Source organism: Myotis davidii, unplaced genomic scaffold (genome assembly GCF_000327345.1).
Source record: "Myotis davidii unplaced genomic scaffold, ASM32734v1 scaffold223, whole genome shotgun sequence".
Classification (NCBI taxonomy): Eukaryota; Metazoa; Chordata; class Mammalia; order Chiroptera; family Vespertilionidae; genus Myotis; species Myotis davidii.
In genome coordinates this window covers 5,822,784-5,828,987 of record NW_006294609.1, presented here as the reverse complement: position 1 = coordinate 5,828,987, position 6,204 = coordinate 5,822,784, and the positions used below count along the sequence as shown (strand labels likewise).

At 59.9% G+C, this 6,204-nt stretch overlaps 1 protein-coding gene across 2 annotated transcripts in view; it reads left to right on the top strand.

Annotated features, from left to right (window-relative positions):
• RBM19 (RNA binding motif protein 19) overlaps positions 1-4,098 on the top strand; it is a 91,807-nt gene extending 87,709 nt beyond the window's left edge. The window contains exon 25 of one of the 2 annotated variants that reach the window (XM_015567371.1): positions 3,920-4,098. The gene's annotated coding sequence lies outside the window, so the exon portion shown is untranslated. Of the gene's footprint in view, positions 1-2,830; positions 2,998-3,919 lie in introns of those variants that run through there. The other variant, XM_015567372.1, reaches the window with a different exon arrangement.
• Positions 4,099-6,204: the final 2,106 nt, after the last annotated feature.

Here is a 6,204-nt window from a genome sequence, read left to right as displayed (position 1 = left end):
CATCCAGAAGAACATGCACGTGTTCCCAGCCCTCAGCAAAGCCGCTCTTGGAGGGAGGGGGTGCAGTGGGCGTACGCATTCTCTGAGTTGCCCGTCAGGTACTTTCCTGTGTCTTGTCCGGGACTCTCAGCTTTGGACAAGCCACTGGGCCCTCAAGACAGGGCACTTTCCAGGACCCCGGGCCCTTGGGGGGAGGGAGGGGGAGCTCTGCCCTCCAGCCCAGCGCACAGGCCTGAGAACCCCCAGCCTGGATGCTGCTTTCCAGGCTCCAGGCTCTGCACCTGCTTCCTCTCTTGGGGTGGGTTCCGGGCCGGGGCGCGCTTTACTGTACGCCGCCCTGTGCCAGGCCCAGGCCCCTGTGGAGCTCTGCCCCAAACCCCAGAAACAGGACCGTCACCCACCCAGAGCAGAAGGTCCTGCTGGCACCTCCTGGTCCCGGCCACCGGGGGACGGCGGCTGTCAGCCAGGGGCCGCTCCCCCAAGCTGAGTGTCCCGCCTGGGGGCCGCTGCTGCATGTGGGCGGCTCAGATCTTGTGTCCTCACCGCCTCCTCCCGGAGGCAGGGAGTCACGTGGCAGCCGAGTGAGGTTTCAGATGTATCCACTCATGAATATCAATCAGGCCTGGTAATTCACAGTAAGTGCGATCCAGATTGACTAATAAGCAAGGCTTTCACCCCAAACTGGGTCTGGGGACGGGCAGGTGTGGGCACGACGTGACCAGAATTGGAAAACCCCACAGCTGAGCTGCAGACGGCAGAGGTCCTGAGGGGCCGCCGGACAGCCTGGGGAGCGGGGTCCCCTCCCAGGCAGCAGCCAGCGCCCTGGGGGTGGGAGCAGGTTCCCTCTACCCACTGAGAGCCTCTCTGGCTCTCATGACCACAGTTGTGGGGTCCAGGCAGACACCCAGGAAAGATGGGTTCCCCGGGGCAGGCCCGCCCCAAGGAGGAGGCCAGGTCCTGAGGGTCAGGTGGAGCTGGGCTGCCATGCTCTTCCCCACCACCTCCCCCCCAGGGCGTGTGATCTGAGTTGGGGGCAGCCGGGTGGGGACAAGCCAGGGTGCTGGGCTGACATCCAGCCCTGCTGCTGGTGAGCTCTGTGACCCGGCAGGTAAGGGAGTCGTCGGCCTCCGTCACAGACAAGCCTGTGTCCAGAGTGACAGCGTCCGGCAGAGGAAGGGCTGGCAGGTGGAGTGGGACCCCCGCTGAGGAAGAGGCAGGCAGGCTGCCGTGCCACCGGGTCCCTGCGAGGATCCAGGAGGAAGCAGGCCCGCACCTCCGCACAGTGCCGGGCACGTAGTGAGTGCGCACACACGGCAGCCGCTGTGGCTCATCTTTGTTCCCAGAGCTACTCTCTGCAGCCGCAGCGATTCTGGAGCAGATGCCGGGGCACCTCCAGATTCCGCAGCCTGAACTGCAGAGACGGGCAGTACTCAGGCGGGGCCTTGGGGGATGACCGAGCCCACTTGCAGCTGCTGCTAATTTTTATTTGCATCTCAAGTGTGTGCCGTGTGGCTGGCCTCCCAGTCCTCTCTGCCCGCCCTCGGGGTGGCGAGGGGTGGCCTTCAGAGCTCCGAGGCCCAGCCCCCGCCTCCCAGGGGACACTGGGTAGGTTCTCATTTTCCCCTTGAGCAGTTCCACAGCCCAGTTAAACCTGCAGTGAGGCTCCCCGGCTGGGGAGGGAGGCGGGTGAGGGAATAAATACACCCAACGCGGGGCTGGGCTGGGCGCTGCCCCAACAACAAAGCTGAACCAGGAAGAGCTCCAGGGAAAGTCACTCACAGATACAGCCCTGCCCGCTCCGGCCCAGCGGGAGTTTCGCCAACTGCAGGAGTATCCCCAACTGCAGGAGTACCCCCGGCACATAGGTCCCGCTCTGCAGCCAACTGTACCGAGCCCCGTTCCGCTCCTTCTGTTTTAAAGCAGAGGCCGCCCCCTAAGCCTCGCGGTCCGCCCCCCTGTGGCTCAGTGCAGAATTCTCGGATTGGGACACTCAGTGGCCATCGGAGGGGGTCATGTCACGTTTATCAAGACCGTCTGCTGAGCCTCCCCTGAGCTAAGATCCCGTTGTTAATGCCTGTCCGCAGCCCTGTGTGTGTGTGATGCCTGTGCCCATTTTCCAGATGCAGCAGCTGAGGCTCAGGGATGTGTCGTGGCTGCTCAGGGACACACAGCTCAGAAACGGCAGGCAGGCTTCAGGCCCCGGGGTCTGTCTGACTCCAAAGCCAGTGCCCTTTCCAGAAAATACCCTGACGTGGGAGCAGCGAGGGGAAGGAAGATCCCTCTGTGCCCACCATCTTGGAGAGCGTCTCCCGCCCGCTTGGGTGCTGGGTAGCGCCGTCCTGACAGCATCACCACCTCCGGGCCCCTCGTCCCTCGGCAGCTTTCAGTCAGCGGAGCAGCCAGAATGAGAGGCCCTCGCAGGGCCTGCCAGGCCCACAGGCGGGCCAGATGCCACAGATGGGCCCTCCAGGTGCTTCCTGTCCCCAGCGGGGCTCTGGGAGCCGCTCCGACCAGGCGCCGTCCAGATGGGGCTGCGGAGTCCAGCTTCAGGGGCCGAGAGCCTCCGTGTCCCGCCCGCCTTTGTCCCCCAGTCTCCGGCCTGGGATAGTGCTCACAGTGACAATCCGCCACGCTGGCCGCACTGTGCCCTGCAGGCCTGTTCTGTCTAGTGCTCGGCCCTGTGTCCCGGCCTCCGCTCAGATGCGGCCCATCCAGGCGGCCCTCCCTCCCGGCCTGCACTAAGTCCACTCATTGTCTTAGCCGTTGCCACCTTCTGACACGGTTTCTATTTGTTTGTTTATTGTTCCTTCCTCCTCCCTCCCCCAACTAGACTCTTCCATGAGGGCAGGTGAGCCCGAACAGTTTCTGGGCAGAGGCAAGTAGAATTGATCCTGATGGGAGAAACCTGTTAGGTAGTTACAGAGCGGGTCCTGCCTCCTACAGTCAGAACAACCCTGCAAGGTGAATCTTATCTCCACTTCACAGCTGAGAAGACTGAGGCCTGGGGCTGGGTATCGAGGCCGTGAAATCAGTCGCCTGCACAAACGCCCTGTGTCTCCCTTCAGTGGCGGCTGGCGGCAGGAAACTTTCTCGTCCAACAAGGAGGGTCATGACTCTTGGCCAGGCACTGCTTTCTTAAAGAATAAAATCAAACAAGAAGTGGGAAACTTCGCTTGGCCCGCTGGCTGAGCCCGAGCGGAGCGGCCGGGGCCTTGGGGTTTGCTCGCAGACGGCGGGCCGAGGTCTGCGCCTGGACTTACTTAGAATTCAGCAGTTAGATCGCTCCCTTCTCTCTGATGGCTGCGAGTGATTGACACTTACAAATTACCCAGCCGAAAGTGTCGAGTCTTTGACCCCTGAGTAACATCTTTGGCAAGCCTGAGACTTGCCAGCATTTTGTCATCTAATTACTACAAATCCCTTGAAAATTCACTGGCTGGTGAATTTTTAATGCGGGGCAATTTCAATGTGATGCACTGCCCAGATGGGTCCTTGCCTTTCCCGTATCTCTCTTTTCCTCTTCTCTCTCTCTCCATCCCTCTTTGCTTAACTTGGATCATCTCAAACTTCTGCATGGAGCCCCGCCCTGGACATCTGGGGGAGCTGTAGGGGGGTGTTGGGTCTTTGCCTCCCGGCCTTTCCGTGCTCCATTCTTCAGAAATGCGTGCACAGACGGTCACCAGGAGAATGTCCCACTCCTGCCTCCCGGACAGCACGTGGGGCTGCCTGCTCCCCCCACACTCCCCCTCTAACCCTAACCCCGTCCCAGCGCAACCGACGGGGCAGCACCCACCAACCAGCCTCCTGCACAGCACACCTTGGCTTTCCGCGGGCACGTGGGCCCGTGGCTGTCGGGAAGGTGGGTACGGTCACACTGTGTGTCCCAGATCGTCCTCATTCATTTTCACTTGCTCTTTAGATCCTTGGATAACGGTGCTCAGGGCGAGAGAATGGCTGCCTTTCCGGGAGGGAGAATGAGAGCCTGTGCCTTCCACTCCGTGTGCCTGGACCACCTCCTCCCTCTTCAGACCCCGAGGGGAAGCCGGCTTTCTGCCTCCAAGCACCACACTGCCCTGCTCCTGCTGCAGAGTGAACTTGGACCTTTTTTTTTGTTATATACGTTCCTTCCCTCACCTTTGGTATGTACATTGGATTTTTATTTCTAAATACAAAAGCAAGGTGCCTTTTACACGCTGTCCCCACTGCAGCCCTCTGTGGGGACACCCTCCTCGATGACAACACGGAGGGGGGACCTGGGCCACCGCGCGCTGACCCGCCAGCCCTCTCCACCCGCCCCTTCCCCCAATTCAGGGAAACGCGGGTCTGCCTTTCAGCCCGGGTTCTGTTACATGTGTACATGGCTGATAAAATATTCCACTTCACCCCTTCTCCCGTGGGACCTGCCGTCTTACGGGAAAAGGGTTTGTATGACAGCAACCGGGACAGCCTGCGTGTCGCTTGGAAACCGCGTGGGGGGTGGGGTGACTGTCTCCGGCTGCTCTTTATTCTGATTCCCTCTTCTGGTTCCAATAACTGGCACCTCTGGAGAGAAGCCGGTGCCTCCTCCACAGCTCCCCCGAGGCCCAGGTGGTCACCTTCCCACCCGTGAGGGATGTGAGCAAGGTCCCCAGTGTTCGCTGCCTGGCAGCACCCACCTCCCCTGGACCTCACCGGGGTCACCAGGGCAGGCAGAGGTCGGCTGTGGATGCCGAATGTTTGAGCCCCTGCCCTTGGACACCCTCAGAAGCTGGGGCAGAGCAGGATCTGGGTCGGGGGCCGTCCCAGAGAAACATGGGCACAGCCCAGCTGATGGGAGGCAGAGCTGGGCGAGTCCGCGGAGGGGGTGGGGGTGTCACAGCTGCTGAGGTCCTCCCGGAGGAAGGAGACAGCGGTCTGGGGTTCTGCCCAGAAGACCCGGAAATGACTCGGGATCCCTCCGAAGTGACGCCTGCTTCTCTCCTCCCCGCCTGGTCCTCTATGTCTCTCTCACTAGTCACTGGAGTTCTTCAAATCCAGAGGTCCCCGGGGGGCGGGCTGACACAGCAACAGCGGACTTTGCTCCGAGGCCCCAGAGCAGGGACTCAATGCTCCGCATTGAGTGCTGCCCCCGGTGAGCCCCGCGATGGGCCAGGCACAGGGCCAGGCTCCGAGGGGCAGAGCCCACACCCTGCACCAGAGGAGCTTCGAGTAGGGTGCGGGGCTAATCAGACTGGAATGGATTGAGGAGGTGTCACGTGGGTGGGGTGCATCTTCTGAAAGATCGGGAGAAGGCGGGGTTCAGGCAGGAAGGCAACGCATTTAATAAGCACCCACTAGGGGCTAGGCACCAGGGTGGCAAAGATAACAGGCCTGGCCTTGGATGGTTAAAGTTTAGTAAACGTGACCTTTGCATGGAGTTGACCTTTTATTTTAAATATTTTTTTATTGATTTCAGAGAGGGAGGGAGGGGGAGAGAGAAACATCCATGATGAGAGAGAATCATTGATCGGCTGCCTCCTGCATGCGCCCTCCTAAGGATCAAGCCTGCAACCCAGGCGTGTGCCCTTGGCTGGAATCGAACCCAGGACTCTTCAGTCCACAGGCCCATGCTGTCACCACTGAGCCAAACCAGCTAGGGCTGGAGGTGACCTTTTAGAACAGGGGTCCTCAAACTACGGCCCGCGGGCCACATGCAAATACAAATATTGTATTTGTTCCTGCTTTGTTTTTTTACTTCAAAATAAGATATGTGCAGTGTGCATAGGAATTTGTTCATAGTTTTTTTTTAAAACTATAGTCCGGCCCTCCAACGGTCTGAGGGACAGTGAACTGGCCCCCTGTTTAAAACGTTTGAGGACCCCTGTTTTAGGAGGGCATCAAGGGGGGGGCGTTATTGGGTCGAAGAAGGGACAACCACAGTGGCCCTCATGGGCGAGAACCCACATGCCCACCGAGACCCCCTCCAGCCTGGCTGGGCAGCTCGAGGGCGGAGCCTTTTCCAAACAAAGGTGACTACAGCCCGTCCTTCCTTAGCGTGTCGGTTAGTCCGACCTAGCAACCCTGAGGCCCGCGTAGAAGGAAACACAAGAGAACTGAATGATTCATTCCGTCTATCCGCTGTGCGGCCGTCACCAGCCTCGTGGTCCTCAAGACGGGAATGAAGCAAAAAGGCTGGTGGGAACTAGGAATAAGTCTTTATTATGCCCCGAAATGTCTTTTCTTCTG